The sequence below is a fragment of the Rhinoderma darwinii genome, chromosome 2 (genome assembly GCF_050947455.1).
Source record: "Rhinoderma darwinii isolate aRhiDar2 chromosome 2, aRhiDar2.hap1, whole genome shotgun sequence".
In the NCBI taxonomy this organism is placed as follows: domain Eukaryota; kingdom Metazoa; phylum Chordata; class Amphibia; order Anura; family Rhinodermatidae; genus Rhinoderma; species Rhinoderma darwinii.
In genome coordinates, this window is record NC_134688.1 from 205,994,375 (window position 1) to 206,014,750 (window position 20,376).

The 20,376-nt window shown below is 43.7% G+C and overlaps 1 protein-coding gene across 2 annotated transcripts in view; it reads left to right on the forward strand.

Annotated features, from left to right (window-relative positions):
• Positions 1 to 20,376, forward strand: part of FRMPD4 (FERM and PDZ domain containing 4) — a 433,432-nt gene that overhangs the window by 200,561 nt on the left and 212,495 nt on the right. The window lies entirely within an intron of this gene.

Sequence of the window (20,376 nt, forward strand, 5' to 3'; positions counted from 1 at the left end):
CCGCTGTAATGGCCAGGACCGGAGCTATCCTCCGACCCTGCCGATTAACCCCTTAGATGCAGCGATCGAAAGCAATCGCTGCATCTAGCTGGTTAGATCGCACCTATTGGTTGCTATGGTAAGGATTGGCACCCGCGGAGGTGCTGATGGTTGCTACGGCAACCGGAGGCCTAACAATGGCCTCCTAACAATGGCCTCCTGGCAGTCTGGTCTGCATAGTACGGAAGCCTATTAGGCCCCGCCAGTGAATAACTGACAGCTCTAATACACTGCACTATGTAAGTAGTGCAGTGTATTAGAATAGTGATCAGGGCTTCATGCCCTCAAGTCCCCTAGTGGGACAAAAAAATAAGTTATATATGTTTCAAGTTAAAAAAAACAATAAATTCCTTTTTTTTCTCATGATAGGTCTTTTATTATAGGAAAAACTGAAAACATTTAAAAAAAGTACACATATTTGGTATTGCCACGTCCATAAAAACCCAAACTATAAAGATATCATATTATTTTTCCCGCACGGTGAACACCGTAAAAAAAATAAAAATGAAAAACAATTCCAGAATCGCTGTTTTTTTGGTCACCACCCCTTCCAAAACAAAATAAAAAGTAATCAACTAGTTGCATGTATCCCAAAATTGTGCCAATAAAAACTACAGCCTGTCCCACAAAAAACAAGACCACCCACAGCCTTTTTGACGGAAAAATAAAAAACTTATGGCTCTCAGAATATGGTGGCACAAAAAATAAATGATATTTGTTTAAAAAGTAATTTTATTGTGCAAACTCTGTAAAATATAAAAAAAACTATATACATATGGTATCCCCATAATAGTATCGACCCGAAGAATAAAGTAAATATTTCATATATAGCACACAGTGAACACAGTAAAAAGAGGAATAAAAAACGTTGTCAGAATTGCTGGTTTTTGGTCACCTTGCTTGCCAAAAAATGCAATAAAAGCATGTACCCCAGAATGGTACCAATGAAAACTACAGATTGTTCGACAACAAATAAGCCCTCTCACAGCTCCGTTAGAGAAAAATTTAAAAAGTCATGGCTCTCAGAATATGGTGAAAATGTGCAGTGTTCCAAAAGCGTATAAGATTGGGCACCGTTTTGTCAGTGCGACACTGGACACTCAGCTGCGGTTATTATTTATTTACCACATTATTATACCCTCTTATTATGCCCTAATGTACTCCGCACAGCTTACATATGCCCCCACATTATAAATGGAAATACCAGTAAAACCCCAAACAGAACAACTACCAAGCAAAATCTGCGCTCCAAAAGCCAAATGGCGCCCCTTCCCTTCTAAACCCTACAGCGTGCCCAAACAGCAGTTTACGTCCACATATATGGCATATATGGAGAACCCGCTTAACAGTTTATGAGGTATTAGTCTGCAGTGGTACAAATTGGGCACCAACCATATTGGACACTAAAATGGCATATCAGTGGAAAATTGTAATTTTCACTTTACACCATCTGTTGAGCGTTCATTTCTAATTTTAAAAAAACATGTGGGGTCAACATGCTCCTTGGGGTGTGTATTTTTGGGGTGTTTCCACGGTTTTGGCACCACAAGACCTCTTCAAACCTGACATGGTGCCTAAAATATTTTCTAATAAAAATGAGACCCTAAAATCCACTAGGTGCTCCTTTGCCTCTGAGGCCTGTGTTTCAGTTCATTAGCACACTAGGGCCACATGTGGAATATTTCTAAAAACTGCAGAATGTGGGCAATAAATATTGAGTTGAGTTCTACTGGTAAAACCTTCTGCGCTACAGAAAAAAAGGATTCAAATGAATTTTAGCAAAAAAATTATAATTTTGTAAATTTCACCTGCACTTTGCTTTCATTCTCGCCTAAAGGGTTAAGAAACTTTCTAAATGCTGTTTTGAAAATTTTGAGAGGTGTAGTTTTTAAAATGGGGCGATTTATTGGGTGTTTCTAATATATAGGCTCCTCAAAGCCACTTCAGAACCTAACTGGTCCTTAAAAAAATAGGTTTTGGAAATTGTCTGTTAGGGCATGTTCAGATGTGGCGGAATTCTGCAGACACTGTCCGCATCAATGCCGCACATAATTTGCGTTGCAGATTCCGTTGCGCCTTTGCCTAAAATGTGAAGTAAATTGCTGGGGATTAGTTGTTGCGTATTCAGGTGTAGAGTACATCCTGCTCTCTTTTAAAACATTCCATCTCAGTCTGGCTGTAGACCTCGAAATACAACCACTACCGTTCAAAAGTTTAGGGTCACTTAGAAATTTCCTTATTTTTGCAAGAAAAGCACAGTTTTTTTCAATGAAGATAACATTAAATTAATCAGAAATATACTCTATACATTGTTAATGTGCTAAATGACTATTCTAGCTGCAAACGTCTGGTTTTTAATGCAATATCTACATAGGTGTATAGAGGCCCATTTCCAGCAACCATCACTCCAGTGTTCTAATGGTACATTGCGTTTGCGAACTGTGTTAGAAGGCTAATGGATGATTAGAAAACACTTGAAAACCCCTTGTGCAATTATGTTAGCACCGCTGTAAACAGTTTTGCTGTTTAAAGGAGCTATAAAACTGACGTTCCTTTGAGCTAGTTGAGAATCTGGAGCATTACATTTGTGGGTTCAAATAAACTCTCAAAATGGCTAGAAAAAGAGAGCTTTCATGTGAAACTCGACAGTCTATTCTTGTTCTTAGAAATGAAGGCTATTCCATGCGAAAATTGCCAAGAAACTGAAGATTTCCTACAACGGTGTGTACTACTCCCTTCAGAGGACAGCACAAACAGGCTCTAACCAGAGTAGAAAGAGAAGTGGGAGGCCCCGCTGCACAACTGAGCAACAAGACAAGTACATTAGAGTCTCTAGTTTGAGAAATAGACGCCACACAGGTCCTCAACTGGCAGCCTCATTAAATAGTACCCACAAAACGCCAGTGTCAACGTCTACAGTGAAGAGGCGACTTTGGGATGCTGGCCTTCAGGGCAGAGTGGCAAAGAAAAAGCCATATCTGAGACTGGCTAATAAAATGAAAAGCTTAATATGGGCAAAAGCACACAGACATTGGACAGAGGAAGATTGGAAAAAAGTGTTATGGACAGACGAATCGAAGTTTGAGGTGTTTGGATCACACAGAAGAACATTTGTGAGACGCAGAACAACTGAAAAGATGCTCTGTCAAGCATGGTGGAGGTAATGGGATGGTCTGGGGTTGCTTTGGTGCTGGTAAAGTGGGAGATTTGTACAAGGGAAAGGGGATTTTGAATAAGGAAGGCTATCACTCCACTTTGCAACGCCATGCCATACCCTGTGGACAGCGCTTGATTGGAGCCAATTTCATCCTACAACAGGACAATGACCCAAAGCACACCTCCAAATTATGCAAGAACTATTTAGGGAAGAAGCAGGCAGCTGGTATTCTATCTGTAATGGAGTGGCCAGCGCAGTCACCAGATCTCAACCCCATAGAGCTGTTTTGGGAGCAGCTTGACCGTATGGTACGCAAGTAGTGCCCATCAAGCCAATCCAACTTGTGGGAGGGGTTTCTGGAAGCATGAGGTGAAATTTCTCCCGATTACCTCAGAAAATTAACCGCTAGAATGCCAAAGGTCTGCAATGCTGTAATTGCTGCAAATGGAGCATTCTTTGACGAAACAAAGTTTGAAGGAGAAAATTATTTCAAATAAAAAACATTATTTCTAACCTTGTCAATGTCTTGACTATATTTTCTAGTCATTTTGCAACTCATTTGATAAATATAAGTGTGAGTTTTCATGGAAAACACAAAATTGTTTGGGTGACCCCAAACTTTTGAACGGTAGTGTAGGTCCAGACAGAATGTTGAAATATACTGTTCATGAAAGCAATCCGCAACGCAACACACATAACATCTGCGGCTTTCAATGCGTAATTTTGCAACTCCATTGAAGTCAATGGAGAAATTCCGCCATCAAAGTACGCATCAAGACCGCAACAGCCAGTGTATGCTGCGGACACCAAATTCAGCACCGCAGCCTATGGTCCACAGTGGAGTTTTCCGCAACGTAATTCCACAGCAATTCCGCCACGTCTGAATATGCCCTTAAAGTTATAAGCCTTATAAAGTTCTAGAAAAATAACTTTTAAAAAACGATGCCAACATAAAGTAGACATGTGGTAAATGTTAACTAGTAATTATTTTGTGTGGTATTACTATCGGTCTTATAAGCAAATACATTAAAATTTAGAAAAATAAAATTTTTGGGAAATTTTCTCTGAATTTTGCTGTTTTTCACAAATAAACACTGAATGTATCGACCACATTTTACCACTAACATAAAGTACAAGGTTTCACAAGAAAACAATCTCAGAATCGCTTGGATACATTAAAGCATTCCAAAGGTATTACCGCATAAAGTGACACATGTCAGATTTAAAATAATTGGCTTGGTCCTTAAAGGGAACCTGTCATCAGCATTTCACCTATTAAACCATCAATACCTGGTGGTAGTGGGTGAAAAATCATTTCTATATAACCTATAATAATCTTCTTAGTCAGCTCTATAGCTTTAGTATTCAGTTTTTTAGTGTTCCCCCATCGTATGCTAATGAGCATAAAAGAGTCATTTGAGAAGAGTCAAATTTAGTTTACCCCGCCTCTTTACTTTTGATTGACAGCTCCTCACCTTTCCCCAGCACACTAAATCCCGCGCTTGTGCATTGATATCCTCTTCTGGTGTGTGCGCACAAAGGGACACTGGATTATTACGATAAAAGGCGCAAAATGTTTGCAGACCATTATTTACAATCGGAAGAGGAGTTTAGGAGAGGGGATAAAGGCAATGAACTTTTGATAGCAGCGGCCAGTGAGGGATAAGTAAAGTTCAATAGGTGAAATGCTGGTGACAGGTTCCCTTTAAGGCCAAAACAGGCTTAAGGGGTTAAATCCCACATCTTCTAATGATAATGAGATGACTCACTCTGTTTAAGGCCCTATTCACAAGACAGGGTTTCCTGGCCGTGTAACGGCCGCTCAAAAAACGGCCGTCACACGGCCGCAGTAGCAGCAATAGACCCCAAATGGGGCTTATTACACGACCAATTTATTGACGGCCCGGGAAACCCGGACTTCAAAAATAGGGACATGCCCTATTTTTGGGCCGTTTTTCCGGCCGCCCAGCTACCATAGAAGTCTATGGGGCCGGGTAATACACGGCCATCACTGGAATGTGCCCCGAGTGACGGCCGTGTCTTCCATCGCTCGCGCTCTCTCCTTCTTCTCCTCACAGTGCAAAGTGCATGTGAGGAGGAGGAGGGTATTTTTTGCTCCCTGTAGGAGTGTAATCCCCAATCCACGGCCACAGCTTTGGCAACGCTGTGACTGGGGATAGGGGATTCCGCTTCAGGAGAAGTCACTGACTACACTGTCCATATATGAACACAGTGACATCAGGCAATTCTGAAGCGGAATCCCCGACCCTGTGGTCAGTGTTTCCGCTCCAGGAGAAGTCCCTGACTTCACTGTCCATATATGGACACAGTGACGTCAGGCACTTTTGAAGCGGAATCCCCGACCCTGTGGCCGGTGTTTCTGCTCCAGGAGAAGTCGCTGACTTCACTGTCCATATATGGATACATATATGGGCTGTGTGGCATTACCTACAGCGGGCTATGTGGCATTACCTACAGGGGGCTGTGTGGCATTACCTACAGGGGGCTGTGTGGCACTACCTACAGGGGGCTGTGTGGCATTACCTACAGCAGGCTATGTGGCATAACCTACAAGGGGCTGTGTGGCATTGCCAACAGCAGGCTGTGTGGCATTACCTACAAGGGGCTGTGTGGCACTACCTACAGGGGGCTGTGTGGCATTATCTACAGAGGGAAGTGTGTGGCAAAAAATTACAAATGAAATTAATCTGATTTTAAAATGGACAGGGAAAAAAACGGATGCAAACAGGTCAAAATCGGCCGTTAAAAATGGCAACACGGCCCGGAACAGAATCGGAACTTATTAAGGCCTTATTCACATGACAGGGTCCGAGTGTCGGCCGATAAAAACTGACGTTTTGGACCATTTTTCCAGGCCGTTTTGCATCCGTTTCGCATCCGTTCCGATTTCGTTCCGGGCCGTGTTGCCGTTTTTAACGGCCGATTTTGACCCGTTTTGCATCTGTTTTTTTCCCTGTCCATTTTAAAATCGGATGAATTTCATTTGTAGATTTTTTGCCACACACTTCCCTCTGTAGATAATGCCACACACTGCCTTCTGTAGATACTGCCACAGCCCCCTGTATGTAGTGCTACACAGTCCCCTTGAAGGTAATGCGACACAGACCCCTTCTAGGTAGTGCCACACAGCCCCCCTGTAGGTAATGCCACACAGCCCACCCTGTAGGTAATGCCACACAGCCCCCCTGTAGGTAATGCTACACAGACCCCTTGTACATAGTCATCCCCCATAGATGGCACCCCTCCCAACATTCCTGTAGGGGACGGCTCCCGGAGAAGTCCCTCACTTCACTGTCCATATATGGAGAGTGAAGTGAGGGACTTCTCCTGGATCGAAATCCCCAGCCACAGCGGTGGGGATTCCGCTTCAGAAGTCCCTGACGTCACTGTGTCCATATATGGACACAGTGAAGTCAAGGACTTCTGCTGGAGCGGAATCCCCAATCCCTGGCCACAGCGTTCCTCTCCTCCCATGCACTTCGCACTGTGAGGAGGAGAAGGAGAGAGAGCGAGCGACGGAAGACACAGCCCGGAAACCCTGTCATGTGCATAAGGGCTAAGTCTACATAGCAAAGCTCACAAGTGAGCTGCAGAAAACAGGATGTTTGTGCTACTGTGAAAACTGTAATATAAAAGCCGAACAGAAAGAAAGCGGCTCAGTGCTCACACGATTTAGTTTTAGCGATCAGTGGGGGTTTCAGTGCTCAGACCCCCAGCGATCAAAACTTCTGACATGTCACTATGACATGTCAGAAGTTTATTGAACGATTAGTTACCCTTTAAGTGAATTTTTCTCCAAATTCAGAGATGACCCGTGTTATAGAGACTCACTAAACCCAAAAGCTATTTCTTGCCCTTATACAGTTTGAATGCCTATTGACTTGACTTTCAGTAACTAGAATTACACGATTGAATTTACTAAAGTTGGCTCTATGATGAAGCTGAGCAGGTTTTGCCTGTCACCAGTAGTCAAATAAAGCTTAAATATGACCAGGCTTTTTATGTTGTAGCATTTTTAGTAATAGGCACAAATTTATGAGTCTATTAGATGTGTTACAATGACCATAACCATGACTGATATACCCAGCATTCAACAGCTGACAGGGCACCTTGTGCCAGTTTTTGTGTTGATTATAGATAGTAATTTGATGAAACATGTGAAGCCAGCTCAGCAGGTCCATTATACAGCCCCTGATGTCAGCTTTATTTATTGCAATTTATATTTATTTTATGTAGATGCAGCGGTTTGAAGAATGTGGTTGGCAATAAACTCTATAAAGAGCCATTTGTTACATGGTCGTAACATTAAATTCACATGCAGAATACCATAGGCAGGATATAAATAGTACAAAAAGAGTCATTTGGTAACCACAATTTATCATTTATCTTTAAAGGAACAGTGTCATCACAAATTTTTTTTTCATATGTTAAAGATGTTAGTGCTTTATTAAAAACGTTTATATTTATTTGTGTGTTTGTGTTTTACTTTTTCTTATTTTTACACTTTTTCTTCCCTATGGGGGCTGCCATTTTTTGTTCCATTTCTGTATGTGTCGATTAACGACACATACAGACATGGAATACGGCAGCCACAGTCCCATTGGGACTGCGAACGGGTCCCGTCCCATCCACTTCTGTGTATGCCGTCTGTGTGGGAACTGCGCATGCGCCGCTCCCACACAGTCCAATTTGAAATTGGCGCCTTCCGGTGCCATTTTCCTGTGGACCGGAAGTCGCGGTCGGACAGTAAGATTACTACTTCCGGTCGCGGCTTCCGGACTTGTGCACTTGGACCAGCGGCAGCAGACGGAGCGGACGGGCCGGAGGGAGCCGCGGCGGCAGGAGCAGGTAAGAGATTTCTATGTATGTTCGTGTTTGTGTGTGTTTACTACTGTATGTAAACCTACTACACTGTGTGTTAGCTCAAAAAATGGCGACACACAGTGTAGGAGGTTAGACCGTTCAAACCCCTCGTTTATCCTGGCACTAGCCAGGATAAAGGAGGGGGGGGGATGCTGAGAGCTCACTAGAGCGAGGGCTTTTTACCCAATTTTGAAATGCTGCAATTTTGGGAATAGCTCCATCTAGTGACCATATCACGTTTTTATATTGCCTTGGTTGTGTGCAAAAGTCCTGCAAAAGTACATGATATAACCGCAACTTGTCAATACACCCGTTTGGGAATTTAGTCCCTTATGACATTTTTTAGTCTTCTTTCTTTCAATATTTATATTTTATTTTATTTTAAAAGACATGTTATAAACAGCAAGCAAAGTGAAAAAATAAATAGTCATAGATGCATAGATCTAGTCATACTGTAGATGTATATGCTTAAAGGGGTTTTCCACTATCAGACAACTGATGACCTATCGACCAGAGCACTTTTTATTTTGTGCTTCCCTTATTTCCATAGATTGTAAGCTCTTGTGTGCAGGGTCCTCACTCCTCTTGTTTGAATTGTAAATAAGTTTTGTCAATATATATTGTCTGATATTGTCTGTACATGTTCCCTCTGAATTGTAAAGTGCTGCGGAATATATTGGCGCTATAGAAATAAAGTTCATTATTATTTATTATTATTATCATCATCAGAGCTGTGTCTTCTAACCATCCCAGCACCTGTGTGTCCATCACATGACCATAGATGTAGCGTCCATGGCCAGGGTCCGTCGGGTTTACTCACCTCCCGACGCCCGCAGCCATGGATCTGTGAGTGCTCGTCCCCATCTCCTTCCTAGGAGACGCCAGTGATCACTTCCGCTCCGGTCTGCTGTGTCCCGTAGGGTGCGCACGCACGCTCGTGCCTGGCCTTAAAGGGCACAAAGGAAATCGTCATCAACATCAACTGCCATGATTTCCTGGTCTATAAGAAGGCCCCAGGCCTTCTGATCCTTGCCTGAGCATTGTTAGTTTTCCCAGTCTGTCTTGCAAATGGTCCCTTAGTGTTTCCCGTTCCAGTTGTTACCCGTGCCTTGTTACCTGTTCCTGTATCCCGTGCTGTTCTTGTTCCTGTGCCTATTAGTGTTGAGTCGTGCCTCGTCCTGTGTCATCTGCCACGTCTGGAGGAATCCGCCACGTCCTCTGTCATCTGCTACGTCCGGAGGAATCCGCCACGTCCTGTGTCATCTGCCACGACCGGAGGAACTTGCTACGTCTGGCGCAACCTGCGGCACCTGTGTCATCCGCCACATTTGGCGTTATCTGCTGCACCCATCTCCATCTGTACCAGAGCTGCGGCCACTGTCTGGACTATCCACGTACCCTTGTGCAGGACATTGTATTGCTGGGGTTTCCTGTTGTTTGGCCAGCTGCATCCCCGCTATGGCGGTACGGCCTAGTGGGTCCACTAGCCCGCTACGTGACAGTACGCTTAGGCCATGGACCCCGCTGGTCAACCTGAGACCTTGACGACACAAGCCATGCTGGCCAAGATGGAGGATCTCCAGTCATGACAAGACCAACTCCTCCTGTCGGTGAACGCCATAGACCACCGGCTGCTTGTTCCTACCACAGTCGTCACCGCACCCATTCCTGCTGCTACTCCTGCTACACTTCCTGTCTGTACTGGTACCAATCCCCTGTGCTTCTTGCTGCTACCTCCACGTTATGACGAAGATCCGAGGATTGCAGAGGATTTTTGAATTAGTGCCTGATCCACTTCAGACTACATGCCAGGTCTTTCTCTTCGGATGACGTCAGGATCGCCTTCATCATCTCTCTCCTTACTGGCAAAGCCCTGGCATGGGCTAATCCTCTGTGGGAACATCAGGAACCAGAGACCCGTGACTTGCAGTGCTTCTTACAGACCTTCCGCTCGAGATTTGAGGAACCTGGGAGAGTTTCTACAGCTGCTGCATCCTTGCTGACCCTACACCAGGGAGACCTCTCTGTGGGTGAGTATGCCATTCAGTTCCGTATCCTGGCTGCTGAGTTAACCTGAAACAACGAGGCTTTGGTGGCCACATTCTGGCAGGGACTGTCTTCAGGGATTAAGGACGAGCTGGCTGCTCGCAATCTGCCATCTCCCCTGGACGATCTTATCATACTCGCATCCCGGGTTGACATGAGGATCCGGGAGCGTTCCCAAGAGGTTCTCCGGGAGAGAGAACTTCCCAGGCTGGATTCTACTTTTTAGCAATCCTCCTCAGTCATCCCACCAGAGGATCCTATGCACAGTAACTATGTCAAATTGTCTACCCAGGAGAAACAACACAGACGCACTTCTGGACTTTGTCTGTATTGCGGCCTCGGAGGCCATATTGTGCGTCTGTGTCCCCAGAGGCCAGAGAGACCCCATTGCCTAAGATTGATTGGAGAGACAACGCTAGATGGAACGCTACCTAATAAAGCATTCTGTTCTAAGTTAACTATTCCTGTGACCCTTGTATCCGGCGAGAGGACGCATCAAGTTTCTGCCTATCTTGACTCTGGTTCTGCTGAAAACTTCATCCAGAAAGAGCTAGTGGATCATCTTCAGTTGCCCACAGTTCCCCTAGAGACATCTTTGGCTGTTAAGTTAATGGACTGCCTCTGCCTGATCCCATCGTTTCTAAAACCGGGCCGTTGAAGCTCCAGGTTGGAGTCCTTCATTTTGAACTAATTTCTTTCCTTGTTTTGCCCAAGGCCATCAATCCTTTTCTACTGGGCCTGCCTTGGCCCCGACTACATGCCCCGGTCCTGGACTGGAATTCTGGAGAGGTTCTCCAATGGGGCTCCAAATGCTTTGGTCGTTGTCTGTTGCAGATCCATCCCGTCAAGCCTCCTCTGCCTCAGTCATTGGCGGGACGGCCCCCCCAGTTTGCTCAGTATGCAGATGTTTTCATCAAAAGGGAGGCTGAGACGCTGCCTCCACATTGGACTTATGACTGCCCCATTGAACTGGTTCCTAATGCCTCTCTCCCCCGTGGTCGAGTATATCCTCTCTCTTTGCCAGAATCTCTATCAACGTCGGCCTATATCAAGGAGAATCTGGAGAGGGGTTTCATACGAAAGTCTTCCTCCCTGGCCGGGGCTGGATTCTTCTTCGTTAAAAAGAAGGACGGATTCCTTCGACCCTGCATTTACTACCGTGGTCTCAACCAGATCACGGTCAAGAACAAATACCCGTTGCCACTTATATCTGAGCTGTTTGATCGCATACGAGGAGCCAAAAATGTTTCTAAGCTAGACCTACGGGGTGCTTATAATCTAGTTTGGATTCGCCGGGGTGATGAATGGAAGACGGCATTTAACACCCGGGACGGGCACTACGAATACCTAGTGATTCCCTTCGGACTGTGTAATGCTCCCGCAGTGTTTCAGGAATTTGTTAATGATATCTTCCAAGATCTCCTCTATGTCTGTGTTGTTGTTTATCTCGATGCTATTTTGATTTTCTCCCCAGATCCAACGACTCATCGGAGGCATGTCCGTCAGGTTCTACTACGATTAAGGGAGAATCATTTATACACCAAGCTGGAGAAGTGCGTCTTTGAGAAGAGTTCTCTGCCCTTCCTGGGCTACATCATCTCGGATCAAGGTCTCAAGATGGATCCTAAGAAAGTGAAAGCTGTCCTGCAGTGGCCACGTCCTCAAGGCTTAAGGGCTATACAGCGGTTCCTGAGATTCGCCAATTTCTACCGGCAGTTTATTCCAAACTTCTCATCTCTGACAGCTCCCATCTCTACCCTTGCCAAGAAGGGTGTGAGCGTCAAGGTGTGGACTCCAGAGGCAGAGTCCGCAGTTATTAGCCTCAAGAGAGCCTTCACTTCAGCTTCTCTCCGCCATCATCCTGACATATTTCGGCAGTTCTCACTGGAAGTGGACGCTTCCTCTGTTGGTGCAGGTGCACTTCTGTTCCAGAGGCACTCTAAAGGAAAGGCAGTAGTATGTGGCTACTATTCTGGACTTTTTTCTTCTGCTGAGCGCAATTACTCTATTGGAGATCGGCAGCTACTGGCCATCAAATTGGCTCTGGAGGAGTGGACACATCTTCTAGAGGGCACTGCTCACCCCATCCTGATCTTCACCGACCACAAAAACCTTATGTACCTTCAGTCTGCTCAACGACTGAATCCCTGTCAAGCCAGGTGGTCGCTATTCTTCACCCGTTTCCAGTTTGTGCTCCACTACCGTCCTGGGGAAAAGAATGTGAGGGCCGATGCCCTGTCCAGATCGGTTCCCTAAGATGGCACATTTTATCCCGCTGACCGGCCTATCTTCTGCTCCTCGACTGGTGAGTCTCTTCATTTTACACATCTTTCGCTTGCATGGCTTGCCTCTTGACTTTGTGTCTGACCGAGGGGTTCAGTTTACTTCAAAGTTCTGGAGAGCCCTCTGTAAACTCCTGGATGTGAGATTGGACTTTTCCTCAGTCTATCACTCCCAGTCCAATGGGCAAGTCGAGAAGATCAACCAGATCATGGAGAATTATCTCCGCCACTTCATCTCTTCACAGCACAATAACTGGGTACAGCTTCTTCCATGGGCCGAGTTCTCATACAACAACCACACAAGTGAGTCCACCACTTCCACTCCATTTCACATGGTGTACAGTGAACATCCTAGAGTCCCTCTTCCCGTGTCGACCACATCTCAAGTACCCGCTGCTGACTCTGCATATGGGGACTTTTTGCAAATCTGGCAAAAGACCCGGTCCTCTATTTTGCTGGCAGTCGATCGGATGAAGCGAAATGCAGATACAAGGAGAAGAGAGCCGCCTCAGTATCTTCCGGGTACTAAAGTCTGGCTCTCCTCTCGGAACATTCGCTTGAAGGTACCCTCATACAAGTTTGCTCCCAGGTTCCTTGGTCCTTTGGAGACTCTGCAACAGATAAACCCTGTCTCCTGTAAGCTGCGGCTGCCTCCTACCCTCAGAATCCCCAACTCCTTTCATGTGTCCCTCCTGAAGCCAGTGGTCCTGAACCGCTAAAGCAAGACTTCAAGTTCCACAGTTGCTCCCAGCGGTTCTTCTGATATATTCGAGGTGAGGGAGATCCTGGACTGCAAAAGGGTAGAAGGAAGGACTTTCTATTTGGTGGACTGGAGAGGGTTTGGTCCTGAGGAGAGGTCCTGGGAGCCAGAAGAGAACCTCAGTACCCCTGCGCTTATTTAAAAATTCCTCTCTCGCTCTGGCCCCAAGAAGAGGGGGCGTAAGAGGGGGGATACTGTAGCGTCCATGGCCACGGGCCGTCGGCTTTACTCATCATCATCAACTGCCATGATTTCCTGGTCTATAAGAAGGCCCCAGGCCTTCTGATCCTTGCCTGAGCGTTATTAGTTTTCCCAGTCTGTCTTGCAAATGGTCCCTTAGTGTTTCCCGTTCCAGTTGTTACCCGTGCCTTGTTACCTGTTCCTGTATCCCGTGCTGTTCTTGTTCCTGTGCCTATTAGTGTCGAGTCGAGCCACGTCCTGTGTCATCTGCCAAGTCCGGAAGAATCCGCCACGTCCTGTGTCATCTGCCAAGTCCGGAGGAATCCGCCACGTCCTGTGTCATCTGCCACGTCCGGAGGAACTCGCCACGTCTGGTGCAACCTGCGGCACCTGTATCATCCGCCAAGTTTGGCGTTATCTGCTGCACCCATCTCCATCTGTACCAGAGCTGCGGCCACTGTCTGGACTATCCAGGTACCCTTGTGCGGGACATTGTATTGCTGGTGTTTCCTGTTGTTTGGCCAGCTGCCTCCCCGCTACGGCGGTACGGCCTTGTGGGTCCACTAACCCGCTACGTGACAATGCGCAGAATATTATCCACCAAAAGTAAAAAATGAATGATTCTACTGAATAACAACAAGCAGAGATCTTGAAAACTAGGAGGAATTAATACAGAAAGTATATTAAAAAATTGTATCGCTTTTAATTATACAAAAAATAACAATAATTTGCTGAAACGGGACGACCCCTTTAATGGCAATTATATGCAATACCAGGCTCAGTCCATAGACAGGAGGGAAATGCAGAACCTTGTTTTCTTATCCCAGAAAACTCCTTTAACCCCTTTATGACAAAGAGCGGATATATCCGTCCTGTGCAGGAGTTAGTTCCTTCAAAAGGACGGATATATCCGTCCTCTGATCGCATGGGTACTGCCGGTGTACCCACGCGATCAGCGGCAGGAGAACGGCTGTTATACACAGCCTGGCTCCTGCCGCAACTTCCGGAATCAAGCGCGCTCCGATACCGGCAGTTTAACCCATTGGATGCCGCTGTCAATAGCGACAGCGACATCTGTGTTTGACAGAGGGAGGGAGCTCCCTATGTCACCCCATCTGCGCCCCCCCAAAGAAATCACGGGGCGCCGTTGGGTTTCCATGGCAGCCGGGGGCCTAACAAAGGCCCCCAAGTCTGCCTTCAGCAAATGCCTATGAGGCCTAATAGATTGCCTGTTAGTTTTACTGACAGGCAATAATGCTTTGATATACTAAGTATACCAAAGCATTATATATGCGATCAGCAGATCGCATAGTGAAGTCCCCTGGTGGGACTAAAAAAAAAAATGGAAAGCAGTTAAATAAAGTTTGTGAAAAAAAAAATAATTTACAGTAAAAATAAAATGTTGATCAAAAAGTAGTTTTATTTAGTAAAAGTGTCAAAACAAATAACACATACACATATATGGTATCCCCGTTATTGTAAAGACTTGAAAAATAAAATGAACACATTAATTAAACCGCCGGATGAACGGTGTCCCAAAAACACGCAAAAAACTACGGCAAAATGCTCTCTTTTCTCCCATTCCCCCATAACAAATTAAATAACAGTTAATCTATAAGTCCTATGTATCCCAAAATAGTACTAATGAAAACTACACCTTGGTCCGCAAAAATGAAGCCCACATATGGCCACATTGACAGAGAAATAAAAACGTTACGACTCTTGGAATGCGGCGATGCAAAAACAAGTAATTTTTTTCTAAAAGGGTTTTTATTGTACAAACGTAGGAAAACATATAAAACCTTTACATATTTGGTATCCCCGTAATCGTGCCGACCCATAGAATAAAGTTAATATGTTATTCACGCTGCATAGCAAACGGCGCAAATTTATAGCATGAAAATCAATGCTGGAATAGCTGCTTATTTTCAATTCTCTCCTAAAATAAAGTTAATAAATGTTAATCGATATATTATAAGCATCTGAAAATGGTGCAATTACAAAATACAACTCGTCCCGCAAAAAAAAAAGCCCTTATACGGCTATGTCGACGGAATAAAAAAAAAGTTTAGACTCATGGAATGCGACCGTGAAAACAAAAAATAATCCTTGGTCATTAACGCGCAAAATGGCCTGGTCATTAATGGGTTAACATCCCCATATGCCAGTCTTCCTATTTCAATAATAAACACAATTTTAAAAGCCAAAGAAATAGACAGAGACTATTATACTACTATTTCCATTACTAATATGATTAATAAAGGGACAGTACCTAAGAGCTGATTTTAAAGCCGTATTTGTAGAGAGATGCAGTGATATTTATGTTGAATATTATTTATCCATATTTAGCACATACTTTCACAGTTTCAGTTATAAAGACAATTTTTTTTAGTCTCTAGATAATTCCCTCGCTGGACCTGGAGAATTCTACATTGCTTCTAGTAAAGTGTAATCCTTTGCAAGCTTAAGTGCTGATGTATGTTAAAAGGTCTCATTTTCCCTTTCTCGCTATAATTATATTTTTGATTATTTCAGAGATCCTTTGAACAAAAATGGTTAGTTCTTAATGTGTAATTAGTTCATTAAAGGCCAAAGTCTCAAAGGAAAAAAATCCTGCGCTAATTACAAACCAAGACATTAAAATAGGGGAAAATAATGAATGATATTAATCTAATTAATCTTTATTACTACAACTTAATCAGTTTATACAGGCATTTTAGCTTGTAGGTTTATCAGAATATGTTATATGACTGCCATTTATGCTCAGTATTCCAGTACTGTAACATGTGCATATTGTATTTCATTTAATCAGCATTCAGCAAGTATGACTGCTAAAAATAAATGAGTAAGGGCTCATACACACGGTTAATTTTATACGGAGCTGTAATAGGTCTACCATAGTGGTGCATCGGACCTCTACCGTACCTCTGCATGACTCCAATTTCATACCAAAGCATACTAAGTCTTTTGCTTTTAAATTCTGTATGACACATGGAGTCCGATAGAGCCTGTACCGCAGTGCACAGATAATGTACTACTCTGTACTCAAGGAGCCACACAGGCTCTGTGCCAGTGAGAATGCATACAAGTTCTGCTGCTTATTTACAATTTACACAATTGTATACTTGTGTTCCCTTTTAGTTCCTGTTCATCACAATGCTCTATATTTTGTCAAACTCATCACCAATATGCAATAATTGACCTCCATGGACCCTACACAGAAATTCTATATAATCACACCATCATAGAAATGACATATTTTCCATTGAGAAGTAGTAACCAATGTACAATGAAAAGTTTTGAAATACCTTCTATAACCATTGCAGTGGTATAGCTATAGTGGGTGGAATGATAGTTGAACCTAACCCCCCCCCCCCCCTCTGCCAGAAAAATAAGGCAGCTATAATGTAAATGGGTAAAGGGGCAGAAAATGGGCCCAGTGGTCTTTGTTAATAATTGTACAAAATATTAATGCTACACAAGGCCATATTACTACATAATGTATGGGAGCGATCTATCTATCTATCTATCTATCTATCTATCTATCTATCTATCTATCTATCTATCTATCTATCTATCTATCTATCTGTGTCTTATGCAATTTTTAACATGAGCATATTAATAAGTTTATTCTTTTTTTCTTTATGAGCATCTTCCCCATGTTCTGTACCATTTTAAATGAGAACTCTCCATCATTTCTTTGAGGTTTCAAGTTCAGACAGGGAATAGCTTTCTACTCATTTATATAAAAGACACATATTTTTATTATATTAATGGAACTCTAAATTACCAAAAATGAATGATTAAATAGGTAAATGGATGAAGCTCTAATGGCATTTCATGATAATTTTATAATTTTGATGACTTTCCACATGTGTATATTAAAATGTCAAATACTACAGACATGGTGAAAACCTCAAACATACCGTGCATCTAACAGCTTGACTACAATATACTATCCCTAGACCTCAGATATTATGCAGAAGCTAAAGTTGGGCACCAATGATGTACAATAATATGGAAATGGCATTAGGAGTGATGAAAACAATATTAGACACTGGATGCATTGACTGCACCAGGAGCTGAGAACAATCTGTGTATCGATATTTTATGTGAAAGGTTGTACAGTATAAGGTGCATTTTATTACAGCCTAGAAACTCAAGTAATGCATGTGGGAACTAACACCTGATGTTAAGTATTAATGTTTTCCTTTTCATAGAGTGAATTGAACATTTCTAAACAAGCAAATAATAGAAGCCTCAAGCTGTTACTATGGGGTTGGAGTTGTGTGCTAATAAGTATTTCACATTTGCCAAAACTAACACACAATAGAACGAATAGAACCCAGCAATCAAAATAGCAATAAAATAAGCGTTCTTAGCAGGTATGAACGCCACTTCAATAACTGTAAGTCACACAAAAAAGTCTTTCCACATCATTAAAAGAACTGACACTAACAAATCCTCACTAGTTACATGGTTTTCATGATGTAGCACTCAAGCATCCATTATGTGTGCAGATCAGTATTGTTAATGTCAATTAGAAAAAAAATGGGGACACACAATTAAAGAGCAAAATAAATCATTAATACATACAGTGCCTTGTAAAAGTATTCAACCCCTAAAATTTCAATATATTTTTCTGGAATACAGACGACCAGCCGTTGTACCAGCCATTACTGTTTTGTTTTTTTTATTGAAAACCAGTATGCTCTTAAAGTACATGTTTAAACTCAGAATTAATTATTTTAATGATTGTTGTGTTTTTTTTTATAATGTCATATTTCATCTATAAATATTGTCCCATTTGCTCATTGATATTTATATAATTATGTTGTATCATTCTCTCTTTTACCACTTAACAGGCTGCGAAAAATAAGCCTTTTATTTTATAATTTCTCTTATCCTCATTTCACTGATCCTAGTTTATTTCCTTCCCTCGATTTCCTTTGTATATACATCGGGAAATGCTCCTGATGTACAGGGTGGGCCATTTATATGGATACACCTAAACAAAATGGGAATGGTTGGTGATATTAACTTCCTGTTTGTGGCACATTAGTATATGGGAGGGGGGAAACTTTTCAAGCTGGGTGTTGACCATGGCAGCCATTTTGAAGTCAGACATTTTGTATCCAACTTTAGTTTTTTTCAATGGGAAGAGGGTCATGTGACACATCAAACTTATCGAGAATTAGGATTTTAATACCTACCATAGACCGGACTCACTATTCCTGACTAGCTAATTTAACAATATAACTGGCTAGGGAACTGGCTAGGGAACTACACTTATTCCTAAGTCAATCACTATTTCTGCCTGTTAATATACAGGTAACTGATAATTAAGTCCGGTGTTTCAGGTAGTGACAATTTTAACTCTATATCTATCTGGTCTGTCTGGCTATACGTAGCCTAATAAAGGTTATTATATTTATTATTTTTCATTCTTACTGTCAATTGGTAGTTGGGAAATTGGGCTTGGCTGCTTGCAGGCAACCTTCCTTTTTGCAATTGTTAATGTGCCCGCTAACTACCAGGGGTCCAATCCATTCCCTGTATCCATATAAATGGCCCACCCTGTATATATCTATTGTACCCATAAAGTTCTATTGGCCAGACATGTGCTGAAAGAGTGTCCTTTTAGCAGGGGCATAGCTAAAGGCTCATGGGCCCTGGTGCAAGTACTCAGCTTGGGTCCCCCTACCCCTCCCCAACACCACAAGACCCATGCCGTGCCTATGGCAAGCCGCCTTGCCCAACAGCCCCCCCCAGTATAATTCCCCCCATAGCCGCCCTCAAAACAGTATAATGCCCCCCGTAGCTGCTCCATACAGTATAATGCTCCCCCGTAGCTTCCCCCATACAGTATAATGCTCCCCATAGCTGCCCCCATACAGTATAATGCTCCCCGTAGCTGCCCCCCACAGTATAATGCTCCTATAGCTACCCCCCACACAGTATAATGCCCCCCATAGCAGACCCCATACAGTATAATGCCTCTCATAAATTCCCCCATACAGTATAATGCCCCCATAGAAGCCCATACAGTATAATGCCCCTCATAGCTGCCCCCACACAGTATAATGCCCCCTTAAAGTATAATGTCCGCCATAAAGTATAATGCCCCCATAGCAGCCCCGTACAGTATAATGCCTCCATAGCTGCCCCATACAGTATAATGCCCACCATTAATGCCCTCATGCAGTATAATGCCCCCATAGAAGCCCCATAGAGTATAATGCCCCTCATAGCTGCCCCCACACAGTATAAGGCCCTCCTTAACTGCCCCACACAGTATAATGCCCCCATACAGTATAATGCCCCTTTTAGCTACACCCACACCGTATAAACCCCCCATAGCTTTCTCCCTACAGTGTAATGCCCCCATAGCTGCCACCATATCAGCCCTCCCGACACTATAATGCCCCCATACGGTATAATGTCTCTCATAGCTTCCACCATATCAGCCCCCCATACAGTATAATGCCCCTCATAGCTGCCACCATATCAGCCCCCCATACAGTATAATGCCCCTCATAGCTGCCACCATATCAGCCCCCCTCCTTATACAGTATAATTCCTCCATATGTGCATAATAGAAAAATAATAAAGTTACTTACCTATCCCCGTTCCCACGACTGGTGGAGGAGGAGATCCTTCTCCTCCTTTGCCCTGTGTTATGAGTGACTCGGCACAGACAGGTGCGATGACGTCACTAAATCGCGCCTGTCTGCGCCGAGCCGCTAATATATCACGGCACAGTGAATGCTGGAGGAAGGAGCCGTCAGCTTATTGCTCCAGGATTAAATTCAATTGGATCTGCATCCTGAGGACGCAAATACCGTTGGAAGCAGGACCTCGATGAGTGGTTCGCGACCCCCCGGAGGTCTTCACACGACCCCCCAGGGGGAGTGCGACAAACAGTTTGTAATGTATTGTGTCGTGCAGTTTGTGTTTGCGGTGGAGAGGGGGGCCTGTAATTTAAATTCCCCCCCCCCTCTCCTCTCTCCACAGCAAACACAGACAGT